The sequence below is a fragment of the Oncorhynchus tshawytscha genome, linkage group LG22, assembly GCF_018296145.1.
Source record: "Oncorhynchus tshawytscha isolate Ot180627B linkage group LG22, Otsh_v2.0, whole genome shotgun sequence".
Lineage (NCBI taxonomy): Eukaryota > Metazoa > Chordata > Actinopteri > Salmoniformes > Salmonidae > Oncorhynchus > Oncorhynchus tshawytscha.
In genome coordinates this window covers 3,734,935-3,752,610 of record NC_056450.1, presented here as the reverse complement: position 1 = coordinate 3,752,610, position 17,676 = coordinate 3,734,935, and the positions used below count along the sequence as shown (strand labels likewise).

At 43.2% G+C, this 17,676-nt stretch overlaps 2 protein-coding genes and 1 pseudogene across 5 annotated transcripts in view; 1 reads left to right on the top strand and 2 right to left on the bottom strand.

Annotated features, from left to right (window-relative positions):
- LOC112221596 overlaps positions 1-570 on the bottom strand; it is a 96,069-nt gene extending 95,499 nt beyond the window's left edge. The window contains exons 1-2 of the mRNA XM_024383752.2: positions 497-570; positions 37-131 (exon numbers count right to left, since the gene is read on the bottom strand). The gene's annotated coding sequence lies outside the window, so the exon portion shown is untranslated. The remainder of the gene's footprint in view (positions 1-36; positions 132-496) is intronic.
- Positions 571-637: 67 nt separating this feature from the next.
- Positions 638-7,582, bottom strand: LOC112221498 (annotated as a pseudogene).
- plch2a (phospholipase C, eta 2a) overlaps positions 4,119-17,676 on the top strand; it is a 183,729-nt gene continuing 170,171 nt past the window's right edge. Inside the window, exons 1-2 of one of the 4 annotated variants that reach the window (XM_024383760.2) lie at positions 4,119-5,215; positions 5,408-5,489. The gene's annotated coding sequence lies outside the window, so the exon portion shown is untranslated. Of the gene's footprint in view, positions 5,490-7,630; positions 7,825-12,597; positions 12,790-17,676 lie in introns of those variants that run through there. The other 3 variants (XM_042303579.1, XM_024383761.2, XM_024383759.2) reach the window with 3 other exon arrangements.

Here is a 17,676-nt window from a genome sequence, read left to right as displayed (position 1 = left end):
TATTTGAAAGAAATGATAAAGGTCCAAGTTTCTTACCATAAACTGTCATCTATTCAGCGTTCGTTCACGGTTCTATTGCCTTAACAGCACAGATTGTCTACTGCTGCCTGGTGAACACATGGCACCCCCCACTAAGCGGATCAGAGGCAGATTAAAAACAGACTGACTACACACTTGTAAATTGGCTGGGACTTCCTATATCAACTGTCTACACATGTCATCTTGCCGCAAAATAGTTCAAAATTGACAAAGTGGAAAGTGCATGAACATATCAAAACAAATAGCTAACTGCTGCTAGCTGGCTACCTTGGTTACAGTGTGCAGCTGAGCTTTGATTAACGTTACCTGGCTAACGTTAGCTACCGGTAAATTACCGGTGGTAGAAAGCTCACATTGAACTAAGATAGTTATTATTGGTAGGTTTATTTTCCAAACCGGTTCAGAATACAATTTCATGAAGGAACCATTTAAAGCCAATTTGCTGGTTTCCACTGACCTGAACCAACTCTTCCGTTCGCAGCCAGTCAGTAGCAGAAGCATTGCAGGCTGGAGCTAAAACGTGACTGATCCACAAGAACAGCCATAGTGTCAACAAGCATTACAGTCACCACTTTATCAATAAAACAAGACACATAAATAATTGCACAGTTGTTTATTACAAAAGTTGCATAGTTGATTTATATTTTATTACGTTTTAATTCAGATAAATTAGACTGATACAATCCAAACATGATTCATATGCAAACCATTTCAAAATGAATGATTGCTTAATATAGTACACTGCATTATGCATGCCCATAAAATATATAAAACAAGTATATTAAAGAACGAAAAATATACACAAATGATTCCAGTGTGTATCCCTGATACAGAATGAAAGAGCTGAGGACAGAGCTTCACAATAATATTCTGAAATATTACAAAAACAATTTGAAACAATTTGACAGAGTTTTCAGCAATATCTGAATCAAGGTCCCAAAATAAGATCTCTAGGCATTCTCTGAAGTGAGATGCTATTTGGAAGTAACTTGAACAGGGATAGCTAAACTCTAAGAAAGACAAAGGTGTGTTGAACGATTCAACAGTCCAATGTGGCGATCCAGTCATTTAGAAAGTAAAGCCATGTAACAAAAAGGCACGCTAGTGGTTCTGGAAACGAGTAGTTTCTCAGGTAGACCAGTCGAGGAGGCTGGAACTTCTCACGACACAAAGGGCACTGTCTGTGGAGGGAGAAAACAATAGTGATGCATTGCATTTATAGCTTTTAACTTGGTTTCATAGCACTGACCCTCTGACATGCTAGATAGGTGAAATATTTGTCATTCTTTATACCCTTCCAGTCCTGTCACACCTACACAAGTGCCTGCAGGGTGGAGGTCGTTTCTGGACTGTGCCACTTTTATAGTAGTCATAGCCCCTTAAAGAACGTATATAGTGTTTCTCCCATATAATAAAATAGAACAGTAGTGATTTAATGCATCTATGGTCTCACCTTGGTGTTACACCACTCTGTGATGCACTCCCAGCAGAACAAGTGGCCACATGGGGTTGAGGTCGAGTGCCTCCTCTCCTCTATTCACAGGATACAGCGAGAGGCGCAGGGTGAGTTGGGCTCTTCTACAGACTGGAGACCTGGACGGACGGACGGACACACACTCTTATGGGTTAACTGTAACACGTGTATTTGCAAAATTCATATGCATACCTCAATCACAATGAAAAAGGATGCGTGGGGCAATTGTATCCCTCTTGCATCATTCTAATGTCCTCAAACACTTCTGTAACATCTACTATTCTTCCTGCAGTGTACCTGGAAGGCAGGTTCCTGTGTTGTCTCCACTCCTGCTGGGCTCTCTATCGGAGGTTGTTGAGCTGCAGGGCCACAGTGAGGGCCAGCTGCAGCAGGGAGACCACGCCCAGGAGCCTGTAGCTGCTCCGGATGGCCTTGTCATCCCCCGTCACACACCCGAAGCTAACCGTCCGGGGAAAGAAAGAATGGTGAGAAATAGCATGCTGAAGCATACACTAGTAACATGGGTCATATTCATTAGGCCACACAGTAGAAAAACATATTACAACAGAAAACAAATGTGCTTGAGGGATTACCTGAACTTAAATAAAATAAAAAAAATAAAAAGCTTTTATTTTCCATTGCAAAAATGTTTTCTACGGTGTGCACTACTGAATGGAGAAAAACAGCCCTTTAAGGCTTTGCTTCCCTGGCAACTGCTTAGGTCCTACCCACCATGGGTAAAGAAAACATTCAATTTAGTGCTGTGTTAAATGGCTAAAAATATAATTTTTTCATATCATGTATTCTATCTACAACAGAGCTGATGTCTGACGAAAGACCTATGAGGAACCATGTCAAATTGACAAAACAAATCACTTTTACCACTTATTTCAAGCTACGAAGCCAAGGTGGTGAAAAGTTAATTCAATACAACAACTGCATGCAGTACGGTGTCCTGTGCCACTGAAAAAACTGACAAGTTTGGTGGGTTCATGTCTCGTGGGAACATTACCAAATGCGTTGTGTCATGCTGTAGTTGAGGCAAGGCAAGCATTGGCAGTTATTAACATAAATCAGAAATATTGTTGAGAAAACGACATCACCACTTTGTGTGCAATTAAAAGACGTTGCCCAACTAGTTGTCGTCGATAACCAGTTATTCTAACCTAATCTGTTTTCTGGTCAGGATGGACTGCATCACCAAAAGTCATTGAGTGACTCAAGTTGCTTAGCTAGCTAAGGATTTTGAACGTGACAAGCTAGCTATTTTCCAACACAGGCATTCATTTGATAACCCAGCTAAGCTATCTAGCTAGTTATATATCTAGTCTGAATAATCATTTTTGGCTTGTTTGTCCATCTGTAATGCTAGCTAGATATCCAGTTCCAACCAGCTTGGCTGCCCACGCAGCCTGCTAGCAATGAGCAGCAAGCTAGCTAGATTTATCTAGTACAGAAGAGACATTATTCAAATCAGTTGGAGATTAGTAGTGGTGTAGCAAAGGATCTACTATCCAACCATTTGGGATTGTATTTATAGGTTTTAAACCCCAAAATATAGCTTCTTAATGTCAAGCAAAACATATTCTGAAGCTTTCTTTACCCTTTGTGGTAGTTGCAAAGGTTAACAATGGGGCTCACGTCATTGACACGAATCTCTGTTCCTTCATAGGTTCACAAACAAATACCCACATAGCGGATGCTGGCCGTCTTGTTCCCCAGGTGGTAGAAGGCCCCGCTGATGTAAAACAGAGCCACGTGCAACCGGTGGATGATGGAGAGTGCCGGCTGGAGGGCCAACAAGACCAGCATGCACATCCTCCTCTGGGGTTCCGTGAGCTGCCCCACCACCCTTTGGACCCAGCCTCTCATCCAGGCTCCAGGGACTGGCCACTTCTGCTCTCTGGCCTCCCCCTCCCTGGCTTTCCTCCCTTGTCTCCAGCTCATTCTCCAGGCACACCAGCAACTTGTCCAGCAGGTAGGGAAACAGGCTGTGGAGATACACCTGGGCTCCTTGTCTGGCACAGGACGGTGCCCCCGTGCAGGGTGGGGTCCACCTGGATGATATTGACATACTCTTCACCCTACATCTGGTACCCTGGATGACACATGAAGGGACAGGGAGAATGTGTGGTAAAGACATGCTTGCGTATCAGATTTAACACTAAATCAACATCGTACTACGGGGGTGAAGCTGTTTGTTTACCTACCTGAGAATGTGGTTAAACCACAGTATGCAAGGTCTGACAGGAGTTTGAGCTCTTTTCTCCAATGCAGCTGTATGAGTAAAGGGGGGAAGAGTAGCTACTGTAAGACTAATACAAATACACTACATTACCAAAAGTATATGTGATGTGACAGATGATTTTTGGTACCGTTCTGTGAGCTTGTGTAGCCTATCAATTCGCAGCTGAGCTATTGTTATTGTTAAGTTTCCAACAGCACTTACAGTTGACGGGGCAGCTCTAGTAGGGCAGACATTTGATGAACTGACTTGTTGGAAAGGTGGCATCCTTTTGACAGTGCCACGTTGAAAGCCACTGAGCTCTTCAGTAAGGCCATTTTACTGCAAATGTTTGTCTATGGAGATCGCATGGCTGTGTGCCTAATTTTATACACATGCAGCAATAGGTGTGCCTGAAATAGCCGATTCCGCTAATTTGAAGGGGTGTCCACATACTTTTGCATATATAGTGCATCATAAAGCAGGACATGACTGACTAGCATAGCTATGTTCTAAATTGTCATGTAAGGTATCGGTCTATCCTACCTGCCTGCAAATTCGCGTTCCTGTTCCTCAGACAGTGTTCATAAGGTTCGTCCTACTGACTTGCGCGAAGCAATTGTGGCTGGTTTGCAGGGACGAGAGGCATTGCTAGAGTCTGGCTGCTAGCTAACTTAGCAAGCACTCAGTTGCTTGAATGACTGTAAATTCACGACAGTTGAAAAATAATCAGTCCATTTCTGTAACTGTCAGACGAAGACATCTTCCCAGTTTAGCATAGTTATTCGACTTTCCTATTGCCTATCGAGACAGTTCTGTAAACTAGCTCCACATATAGTACAAAGAGCTACGACTGATGTGTTAGTTACAAAAAATATTCCCGGAAAAACCTTTGACTTGAAGGAAACAAACTTCTGTGGTCACAGTGCGGTGCTAGGAGTCCTCGCGTCTACTTTCGTAATGCACCAATATGATGCAACAATATTGTAACATAGCCTGACACAACGCATCCATTTTTATATCCATAAAAATACTGTTGTGTCATTTCCGTACCGGACTTACTGAACTTCCATACGTTACGTGAACTTGTGAAACGTCATAACAAACGACGATATGAACAGCATATAGTGTGATTACTAAAATCAACATCGATTTTTTTTCCAATTTGCTGGCTTGAGGATTCGGACCAGCGACCTTAAACGCTAGGCTACATGCTGGATTCATTAACTAATATATTGTACACATCATTTATTTTGTTATTACTTTTTCGTTTTTTGACAAACATATCCCTCCCCAAACTTTCATAGCTGGGTCACATTTCCTTAACTGTGTTGAGTGTGCTCAATCATCCTGCCGCTTGCCCTACCCTGTAGATAAGTTGTAGAACCAGTTTCTTTGTCCCTTCAATTCAGCTACCTGAACCAAGCTGTAGCTGTTCCGCTAGGTGGTGAACACCTTTTCTGTGCTGCAGAGGGAAGGTACCGTTCTGAGAGAGCCGCTCTCAATAAGAAGAGCTGGTAGTAACCCTTAGACAGTTAGAGTAGCGGAAAAACTTTGATGAGTTTACTTACAGGCAGCTGCAGACAAGGAAGTGTGTCTACAGTTAATGGGCAGCTGCTGATGTTTTTCCCTCCCCCCTAAAGTTGTGGGATACTTGTGACTTCTTACAGATGGAGGCTAGATGGTGCAGGGTGAGCACACTGCTCGTTGGCAGCACAGGATGGGACTGAAGTGCCAGAGTAGACTACAAAGGTAAGTCTGTCAGTATTCCTCTGTTGGTTTTATCAGCATGGCAGTCACTGCACTTAATTCACTGGAGAGGTTTCACTTGGCGACTGAACACTAACATTACACCATGCAACCAGATAAAGGACTAGACTAGAACCTGTCCCACTTTATTGTGGCCTCTTAGCCCACTGCCCCTATGCCCATCAAAACTGCACAGAATTCCAGCTTGTGCGAATCAAAATCTCTTTATAATTGAATAGAGTTGTAGTGCTCCTTTGATGAGGTTCGTGTTTGCTGTTGACTGCTGGGTGAGTCATTGATCTCTATTTGCAAAGCACAGGATCCTCAGGAGACCCCAACCCACTGGGCCCACACTGTTTCCACATCATTTCAATTAAATTACATTGAACTAATGTGGAATAGACATTGAATTGACGTCTCTGACCAGTGGGAAACAACCCAATGAGGAAGGAAGCACTGGAGCCGGCAGCACAACACCTGCCAAAGAGATAAAACAGCAGCTTGTTTGGCCCCAAACTAGTTTCCATGATTACCTCAGGTGACATCTGGTTAGGATATATCCAGCCACTGAACTAATTGCTTTAACGGACACTGGCATAAGGTCGGAGTACTAGGCACTTAGTAGTCTTTTCTCACAGCAGCTGTGAAAAGAGGCTAGGCACTGAGCTAATTCTGTTTCACGTTTTAAACAGACCACAATCTGTAGCAGTCCGACAGTGATGTTTGTTTTACAATGCAGCAACATCATAAAGTGTCATAGGGTGACTTGGCCATGCCCAGACATAGTCTCTTCTTAGGCACATCCAGCAGGACTTTGCCCTCTGAGGAAGGCTACATGTGTGAAGCCACATCACTGTGTGTGTGTCTACGTGCGTGTGTGCCTGCTTGCATGCGTGTAGTGTGTGCGTGGTTAAGGCTAGGATAAGGCTGTGGTAACATTGCCATTGTGTTCGTGGAAGATTCATGAATAAGGTAGAAGAACTGTGGGAACAAAAAAACAAGTAGCAGTTTCTCGAACGACATAATTGTAAAACATATTTCCGTATAGAATGAAAATCATGTTACAACATGATATAACATTGACATGTATTATGGACACTAGATGTTCCTTTGATGATGCCAACGGAATATTAACCAATGCAAAACATATCGCAATGCTTTTATATGTAAGAAGTACATTTCTGACGGACCTTTTCTAGCCTGTGATTACTATATTATTTTTCTCTTGATTGTATTTTGCCACATGCATCCCTTTTGAAGTTTGCATGACCTTTCCAGCTTCAGTACCCTGCACAGTAGGGCCGTCCAAATCGGCCACGGGAAAGTTAATTTGACTCTCGAACACGCCACTAGCAAACAATGTTAACTATGCCGCTCTGACATTGCTCGTCCATATATGTATATATTCTTAATTCCTTTCCTCGTTTAGATTTGTGTGTATTGTTGTTAAATAATACTTGTTAGATATTACTGCACTGTTGGAGCTAAAAACACAAGCATTTCGCTACACCCGCAATAACATCTGCTAAACATGTATATGTGACCAATATTATTTGATTTGTGTGTGTGTGTGTGTTGTCCCTCTGCTTAACTTAGCATAACAGACCTGTATCAGTCCATTGTAATAAATAGGCTACTCTCCTTATCTTCCTACAATCACAGCATAACCTACTCCTTCCCTGAAATGAAAACATTTCTAAAATGTTGAAGTAGTCAAATATTGTCTGCAAAAGTATTAGTCTCAAAAGAAAACATGCTATAGAAGGACTCACTCAACAAGGAAAGATGTCTTACCCGTAGCCTATTGTTAAATTGTTTCAATTTCCATCTTGATCTAATCTTGGTGACAGCTCATGACGGTACGAGCAGAAAAAGATTCAAATGAATTTGAATCAATCTCCCCTTGTCAAATAGTAGTAGCACAGTACGTTTCTTTCTTTGCTTGCCACAGGGGGCAGAGAGATTTGTATTGGTGCATGCTCACCACCCACGGCTGACCCCACCCCACCCTTTCCTAGGCACAGGTACTGGCCCTCCCCTACCAAACCTCGGGCTTTGCCCTCACATGTCCTGTCTGCGTTGACGCACACCAGCATGAATACCCGCTATAGACAAAGCTCATTGAAATGACATAACTCACTTCCGGCTGTTGCAGTGAGTAGTGTGTGCTGCTTCTCAGGTGTGTGTGTGTGTGTGAGGGATTTTACGGAGGTGTGTGGGGATAATAGTTGTAAAGCTGTCCAAGTGGGGGAATTTCACAGGACGCCACACACTAAAACACACCAACATCGAGGCTAGACTTGGCTGTGTCCTATGCCTCTTATTTCCTCTCTGAAAGGTAATGTCATATCAACGTTCTTGTTTCTTGCCTGTCTTACTTACAGATAAATCAGTGCTGTTGCTCACCACAAAGGTGTGGCGAGGGCAAGTCTACTTTTACTATCTAGCAGGGATGGACTTCTATTGGTAAAATAATCTTTCCTGTGCAACTCAGGTGTGGGTGTGTTGTGTGCTTAGTCTCTCCCTTGTGGTTTGTACAGCCAGACGCCATTCAAACAAGCCCAGTTTAAGTCAACTATTGGGACTGTACTGTATCATAACCCCAACAGTCTTTAACAACAGTGCTATTTGATTGGAAGAGCAGGTTAGACATCCTTTGTGGAGTTTTTGCTGCGTTTAGTCAATGCGGTGTAGGTTTTCACCCCTTTGAGGTTTTTAGGGGGGATTTTCTGGCTGGCGCTGAAACTCAACACCTTATAGCTGGGAGAGTGAGGAAAAACAAACATGTAACCCGCTGCAAAGGGGAGGAGGCCCAACTGAACAGGAGACTCCATGTTACTTCAGGGGTCTGATTTCTCCTGTGAACACACTTTTTCCTCTGTTGTTTATACAACCAAACCTGTCATTTATCTCGCAACTTTAATTCACCAGGTCCTTGCTGTATATGAAAATATGTTCTCTGTCAACTTACCTAGTAAAATAAAGGGTTAAATAAATAAAATACAGTAACAAGTGTCACTGAGTCCCATGTGTTGGTCTTCAATGCTAGCGTGGCAGAGCTAGCCTTGCGGCGCCGCAGGCTAAAGGTTGATGTGCTAAGAGGCTATAAATCAGCTGTAAACCAGTGTATTTAGTGAGGAAATACAGTTTCCACCGCTGTCATCTGCCAAGGTAGATGTTCCGTGTCCCAGGAAACACATGACTTCTTGCCGCAAGCCTGATGAGGAGACAGTGGGTTCTGTACATATGTCATCATTATGGGGCGAATTATACCTTTCACTTCATTTTCACATTTTCACTTAGTCATGCATTGATGTCAGTGAGAGACCTAAAGTTAGGATTTGCCCCTTTCAGTTTAAAGACAGTGATTCCTATGTAACGGGTGGGTAAGGAGGACCAACTGTTGGATGGTAGCCAGTGCTGCCTCTTCACAATTAATTAAAGACTGGTCTGTGGCAAGAAACATTATTTAGTTCATTTTGTGGATTAAGCCTGCATTAGGAACATTTGAAAGGTGTTTGGAGAGGTCACAACACAATGCCAAAAAGTTATTGAGTTACTGGTTTAATGTATAACGCCAACTGTAACCTATTTAGTTATTTATTCTGAATGTACATTTTAGTCATTTAGCAGAAGCCCTTATCCAGGAGCAATTAGTGTTTAGTGCCTTTAGCCAAGGGCACATTGACATATTTTTTTTCACCTAGTCTGCTCTGGGATTCATATCAATGACCTTTCGGTTACTGGCCAAACGCTCTTAACTGCGAGGCAACCTGCCACACTGTAGTGATGTGAATAATAATGTTAACGTATAGCAATATCTAACAATGATATCAGATCATGTGAGATCATTTACACAATTTGGAGACTCAGAAGCCGAAGCCATGTCTGAATATACCGTATGTGCCTGTGTGTTTTGAACTTGGGCTCTGAAGAAACTCAATGAATTTTCCCTCAGCATCAGTCTGTGGTGTACGGTGGAAGCCTGTTTTGTACCAGACCCATTGTGTGTGTGTTCTGTAAAAGTGACGTTGTAGTAGTTACTAAAAGTGAAAGAGCCATTGTGTCCGCAGCCTTTGACCACCAGCGTGGATAAAACACACAGAATACCACTATACCTGTAAAGAAAAAGCTTCCCCCCGATTAGCTCTCTGTCACTCATTGTCACAAGAAGACACAACAGGGACCACAAAAGTACAGTACTCGTGTAGTAGGCGAGTTGTAACCGACACCGAATGTGCTGTAAACAACCAAGGAGACAGACTCCCAAATGCACTACATTAAGGAATAGGGTGTCATTTGGGACTCAGCCATAGTGATGGAAGTGTCAAAGCTCAATCTGTCTCTTTGGTGGATTATGGCACAATCGGTTTCGGTTACAACTCATCTACTACACTGAGAACTGTACTTCATTTTGTGGTCTGTGTTGTGACATTGAGAGACGGCGTTAAAAGAGGGGAAGCTGTCTTACAAGTATAGCCGTCTTTTATCAGTGCGTGTGTCGCATAACTCTGCTCTAGGAGCAATTCTACACATTTTGCCATGGGGTGGAGAAAACCTTTTAGAGTTTAAAAGCTAGTTTCCTGCAATTCTACACATTTTTGACATGGGACTGGGTGAAACAAATGCACTTTTAAATGCTAATTTCCTGCAATTGTATACATTTTGCCATGGGGCTGAAAGAACATTTTAGTTTTAAAGCAAATTTCTGTAATTCTACACATTTTGTCATGTGGCTGTATCATGACACTAGGTGAGACCCAAATGCAGACACAGGAGGCAGATGGTTGGAGTTGTTTAATAAATCCAAAGGGAATAGGCAAGAGAATGGTCGTGAACAGACAAAAGGTCATAACCAGATCAGAGTCCATGAGGTACAGAGTGGCAGGCAGGCAGGCTTGAGGTCAGGGTAGGAAGAATGGTCAGGCCGGCGGTAACAGAGTTCAGAACAGGCAAGGGTCAAAACCAGGAGGACTAGAAAAAGAGAAAAGGCAAAGCAGGAAAAATGGGAAAATTGCTGATCGGCTTGGACATACAAGACGAACGGGCACAGAGAGACAGGGAACACAAAGATAAATACACTGGCCCAGAGAGACAGGAAACACAGGGATAAATACACTGGGGAAAACAAGCGACACCTGGAGGGGGTGGAGACAATAACGAGGACAGGTGAGACAGATCAGGGTGTGACAGGCTGAGAGATTGTTTTACAGTTTTAAAACTAGTTTCATTGCAAATCTACACATTCTGTCATTGGGCTGAGAGAAAAATTGCTGTAGTGGTGGGTGGGACAGCAGTTTGTTCGACTGCACCCGCCCGCAATTGCTAATAATCCATCTGCAACCGCCCGACTATACAGTATGTGATAAAGTGAAAATCGAAGGCCCGCACCTGACCCTAACCCACTAATATAGAAAATGCGCTGTAGGCTACAGTCAGAGACTGCAGAATGATTTTTTTGGAACTGGGGGAAGGATTTATTTTGCCTGATTTAGATATATTTCGGTAAACAATTTCTGACATTTTGGTAGGCTATTTGTAAGTCAACTTGTCTATAGTCAGATGCATGCAGCTTCTCTTCTGTCATTTGTTGCCCTAGAAGGCTAAATAAACCATTGCTCACCAGAATGTCATAAATTGATAGAATGAATGATGTAATCTTGTCGACATTAGTAGTGTTTCCAGTGTTCTCTGACATCTCTGATTTTTAGGGACCGGGGGGAAAATGCAATAACAAAAAAAAAATCTGTTTGTAAAGAAATAAAAGCCTGTGAAAACAACCAAACATGTTTCTGATAAGCTTTCAGTTAAATATAGACTACCATCTGTAGAGGTGCTATCTTAACTGGCATTCACATTCTCTCAAGATGCTGAAATAAATCCTATTTCTCCAGTCCTGTCGGGGAGTTCATATTAAGGCTATGTGAGAGGTGTCCAGATTTCAGTTTCCATTTAACCCATCTGAACAGTAAGCTACAGTTCCATTGACGTGCCATAGAACTTTGAAGTCCCCATCTTGATTATGATTACACACTAATGCCGGATATGCAAAAATAATGAAAGAAAAACCTCAATGTAGCCTACAGATACTGTATAAATTGCACAAGAATGACACATTTATGGATTTAAGGTATTGTTTTCTCTTTATTCAATTTGCCCGCCGCCATTCCGGCCTTCATCCACACAATATTTAATGACCCTAAACCACGTGTCAAACTCATTCCACGGAGGGCCGAGTGTCTGCTGGTTTTCGCTCCTTCTACATGATTGATGAATTAAGGTCACTAATTGGCAAAGAACTCCCCTCACCTGATTGTTTCGGTCTTAATTGAAAGGAAAAAACAAAAACCCGCAGACACTAGGCCCTCCATGGAATGAGTTTGACACCCCTGCCCTAAACCCACCCGCCCCGCAGATCACTAATTTGCGGTTTTAAAACAAATTTTGCCATGGTTTTTGAATGACTCAAAAATTATAACAAAATCATTGGGGGCCCCATGCCATTTTGGGAATTTTAGATTCTCCCTGTCTACTTTATATTTTGGTGATTGTCAGTTCTCAAAGATGATCGTATTTAAAAACATATCATGTATACAAATGGAGTAATATCTGGTCATTTAAGTATACACTGGAAACTTTAAAAAATATATTTTCAAGATTAAAAATCAAAACAAAAATAATTGAATAAAACTAAACAGTGATAGTCACGATTTGCATATAGGGGAAACACTGAGTGCGCTATAGGGAGTAGTGTGTCATTGCGAGTGAAGAGGGAGTGAGAATGTGTTCACCGTCCCTGCACTAATAGAGAGTAAACATCCTGGGTTGGGCTTAAAGCAAGGGAGACAGAAGCTCCTCTCCCATAGAAGGATTTGTCATACTCTTGGCAAGAGCCCGTTCGTGGGTGGGGTTAGGTGCATTTCCCCCTTCCCAACACACACACAAAAACACACACAATCAAGCATTTCTGTCTATGTGTGAGGCAGGCGTGCCCGGGCCTGCACTCAAGGCAACCTCTGTTCAGTCTGACCGCCCTCCTAACAGTTCTGAACACGTCTCAGCAAACCAGCCAGCCAACAGCCAACCCCTGAGTCTAACCCTCACCCTCATACACATTGTTCTCTATACCTGGGAGCAGTAGCATTACAACACAGCAGCCTGTCCTCACAGACAGCACAGTACTGGCAGCTTAAGAAGGACTTTCTGGTGAAGGAGTAACAGTATTTACTGTAAGCCATTGAAGCCATCGTCTCCTTGGTTGGATTAGTTTGAGGAATGTGGCGCGGATGCTAGCAACATAAAGGTAGATAAACATCATTTGTTTATGTAGGAAGCAGAGTGGAGAAGTTGCGTTGGTTGGAAATGGGTAATTGGAGTGGGCTACTGTGTATTTGTGCATTAAGTTACTTCAGCTAGTATCAGATAATTAAGATTTGAGGCCTGCAATCTGAGATGTTGATATAATACAGCCAGCAGCATTTTTCCTCTCCAATCTACCTAAAATGTAATTCAAACCCAAACCAGGTTAGAGACACATGGCTGTAACAGTCATGACAAAATCAGAGCTAAGGCACTTGGCTCCTGAGACATCACCACCTGTATGAGTGTAATTACCAAGAGCCAAACTGCTAAGAGCCAATGATGATTCATGTCATATTTTCTCTCTTGCGCTCGCTCGCTGTCTTTTATTTTGTATTTTTAAGGCTTGTCCTTGTAATGTGTGAATTGGTTTATTACCACTCCCTAATAAGGATCTTTCGGGACTGTGTGTGTGTGTGTGCATGTTTGCATTGGTGTTGTGACACTACTAAGTATGTGGTACATTTAGTGTGATGTGTTCATATATCGGTGTTGTACAAAACATGCCCTCCCCTGCTCTCGGCCTTAGCAGACAGTAAGTCTAGGTGTCTCGTCTGGTGCCCGCTTGAAGATACACAGCCACTGATCTCCTCTCTTGACTATGAATAGATAGAGATTGCCGTTCTCACCAACACAGTGTATGTGCTCTATTGAAGATGAAAGGTATTTTTAACCTGGAAATGAGATTTATTCCCTCCAGCCTGTTATGAATAACTTGTGAATTTACAAGCCTCTCGCTCGCTTTCTCTATCTCTCTCTCTCTCATTGTGGTCATCTGTAGCTCTATTGGTAGAGTATGGTGCTTGCCACACCAGGATAGGGATTTTGGTTCCCGGGATCACCCATACTTAAAATGTATGCATGACTAAGTCTCTTTGGATAAATGCGTCTGTTAAATGGCATTTTTATTATATCTCTCATTGATATGCATCCACATTTGTATCAAAATAGCCTATGATGTTTTTTATTATTATTTCACCTTTATTTAACAAGGTAGGCCAGTTGAACAATTTCTCATTTACAACTGTGACCTGGCCAAGATAAAGCAAAGCAGTGCCACAAAAACAACAACACAGAGTTTCACGTAAACAAACGTATAGTCAATAACACAATATCAAATGTCTATATAGTGTGTGCAAATAGCGTGAGGTAAGGCAATAAATAGGCCATAGTAGCGAAGTAATTACAATTGAGCAAATTAACACTGGAGTGATAGATGTGCAGATGATGATGTGCAAGTAGAAATATTGGTGTGCAAAAGAGCAGAAAAGTAAATTAAAAACAATATGGGGATGAGGTAGGTAGTTGGATGGGCTATTTACAGATGGGCTGTGTACAGCTGCAGTGATCGGTAAGCTGCTCAGATAGCTGATGCTTAAAGTTAGTGAGGGAGATAAGTCTCCAACTTCAGCAATTTTTGCAATTCGTTCCAGTCATTGGCAGCAGAGAACTGGAAGGAAAGGCGGCCAAAAGCAGGTGTTGGCTTTGGGGATGACCAGTGAGATATACCTGCTGGAGCGTGTGCTACGGGTGGGTGTTATGGTGACCAGTGAGCTGAGATAAGGTGGAGCTTTACCTAGAAAAGACTTACAGTGAGGGAAAAAACGTATTTGATCCCCTGCTGATTGTGTTTTCCCACTGACAAGGAAATTATCAGTCTATAATTTTAATGGTAGGTTTATTTGAACAGTGACAGACTGTGAGGGAAATAAGTATTTGACCCCTCTGCAAAACATGACTTAGTACTTGGTGGCAAAACCCTTGTTGGCAATCAGAGGTCAGACGGTTCTTGTAGTTGGCCACCAGGTTTGCACACATCTCAGGAGGGATTTTGTCCTACTCCTCTTTGCAGATCTTCTCCAAGTCATTAAGGTTTCGAGGCTGACGTTTGGCAACTTGAACCTTCAGCTCCCTCCACATATTTTCTATGGGATTAAGGTCTGGAGACTGGCTAGGCCACTCCAGGACCTTAATGTGCTTCTTCTTGAGCCACTCCTTTGTTGCCTTGGCTGTGTGTTTTGGGTCATTGTCATGCTGGAATACCCATCCACGACCCATTTTCAATGACCTGGCTGAGGGAAGGAGGTTCTCACCCAAGATAAGACGGAACATGGCCCCTTCCATCGTCCCTTTGATGCAGTGAAGTTGTCCTGTCCCCTTAGCAGAAGAACACCCCCAAAGCATAATGTTTCCACCTCCATGTTTGACGGTGGGGATGGTATTCTTGGGGTCATAGGCAGCATTCCTCCTCCTCCAAACACGGCGAGTTGAGTTGATGCCAAAGAGCTCCATTTTGGTCTCATCTGACCACAACACTTTCACCCAGTTGTCCTCTGAATCATTCAGATTCAGCAAACTTCAAACTTCAGATGGGCATGTATATGTGCTTTCTTGAGCAGGGGGACCTTGCTGGTGCTGCAGGATTTCAGTCCTTCACGGCATAGTGTGTTACCAATTGTTTTCTTGGTGACTTTGGTCCCAGCTGTCTTGAGATCATTGACAAGATCCTCCCGTGTAGTTCTGGGCTGATTCCTCACCGTTCTCATTATCATTGCAACTCCACGAGGTGAGATCTTGCAGGGAGCCCCAGGCAGAGGGAGATTGTCAGTTATTTTGTGTTCTTCCATTTGTGAATAATCGCACAAACTGTTGTCACCTTCTCACCAAGCTGCTTGGCGATGGTCTTGTAGCCCATTCCAGTCTTGTGTAGGTCTACAATCTTGTCCCTGACATCCTTGGAGAGCTCTTTGGTCTTGGCCATGGTGGAGAGTTTGGAATCTCATTGATTGATTGCGTCTGTGGACAGGTGTCTTTTATACAGCTAACAAACTGAGATTGGGAGCACTCCCTTTTAAGAGTATGCTCCTAATCTCAGCTCGTTACCTGTATAAAAGACCCATGGGAGACAGAAATCTTTCTTATTGAGAGGGGGTCAAATACTTATTTCCCTCATTAAAATGCAAATCAATTTATAACATTTTTGACATGCGTTTTTAAACATGCGTTCTGTCTCTCACTGTTCAAATAAACCTACCATTAAAATTATAGACTGATCATTTCTTTGTCAGTGGGCAAACGTACAAAATCAGCAGGGGATCAAATACTTTTTTCCCTCACTGTATAGATGACCTGGAGCCAGTGGGTCTGGCGACGAATATGTAGCGAGTGCCAGCCGATGAGAGCATACAGGTCGCAGTGGTGGGTGATATACGGGCTTTGGTGACAAAACGGATGACACTGTGATAGACTGCATGCAGTTTGCTGAGTAGATTGTTGGAGGCTATTTTGTAAATGACATCGCCGAAGTTGAGGATCAGTAGGATAGTCAGTTTTACAAGGGTATGTTTGGCAGCGTGGGTGAAGGAGGCTTTGTTGCGAAATAGGAAGCCGATTCTAGATTTAATTTTGGATTGGAGATGTTTACTATGAGTCTGGAAGGTGAGTTTACAGTCTAGCCAGACACCTAGGTATTTGTAGTTGTCCACATATTCTCAGTCAGAACCGTCCACAGTAGTGATGCTAGTCGGGCATGCGGGTGCGGGCAGTGATCGGTTGAAAAGCATGCATTTAGTTTTGCTAGCGTTTTAAGAGCAGTTGGAGGCCACGGAGGAGTGTTGTATGGCATTGAAGCTTGTTTGGAGGTTTGTTAACACAGTGTCCAAAGAAGGGACAGATGTATACAGAAAGGTGTCATCTGCGTAGAGGTGGATCAGGGAATCACCCGCAGCAAGAGCGACATCGTTGATAAATACAGAGAAGAGTCGGCCCTAGAATTAACACTGTGGTACCCCCATAGACTGCCAGATGTCCGGACAACAGGCCCTCTGATTTGACACACTGACACACATTCTATTTGAGAAGTAGTTGGTGAACCAGGCGAGGCAGTCATTTGAGAAACCAAAGCCGATAAGAATACGGTGATTGACGGAGTCGAAAGCCTTGGCCAGGTCGATGAAGACGACTGTACAGTACTGTCTTTTATCGATGGCTGTTATGATATCGTTTAGTACCTTGAGTGTGGCTGAGGTGCACCCGTGACCAGCTCGGAAACCGGATTGCACAGCAGAGAAGGTACGGTGGGATTCATAATGGGCAGTGATCTGTTTTGTTTTTTCGAAGACTTTAGAAAGGCAGGGCATGGTGGATATAGGTTTGTAACAGTTTGGGTCTAGAGTGTCAACCCCTTTTGAAGAGGGGGATGACCGCGGCATCTTTCCAATCTTTAGGAATCTCGGACAATACGAATGAGAGGTTGAACAGACTGGTAATAGGGGTTGCAACAATGACGGCAGATTTAATTTTAGAAAGAGAGGGTCCAGATTTTCTAGCCCAGCTGATTTGTGCGGGTTCAGGTTTTGCAGCTCTTTCAGAACATCTGCTATCTGGATTTGGGTGAAGGAGAAGCTGGAGAGGCATGGGCAAGCAGCTGCGGGGGATGTGGAGCTGTTGGCCAGAGTTGGGGTAGCAGGGCGGAAAGCATGACCAGCTGTAGAGAGATGCTTAGTGAAATTCTTGACGATCGTGGCTTTATCGGTGGTGACTGTGTCTCCTAGCCTCAGTACAGTGGGCAGCTGGGAGGAGGTGCTCTTATTCTCCATGGACTTTAGTGCAAATTTCTGTTTGAAAAAGCATTTGCTTTCCTAACTGACTGTGTGTATTGGTTCCTGACTTCCCTGAAACGTTGCATATCGCGGGGACTATTCGATGCTAGGGCAGGGTTGATAACGCGCTGTGCAGACTGGCAGGCTGGCAAGTATTATCCAGGCTAAAAGCGGCTGGTGTCTGTGCTAAAGGTAAAGGCCGCTAGCAGTGGCTAACAATGACAACATAG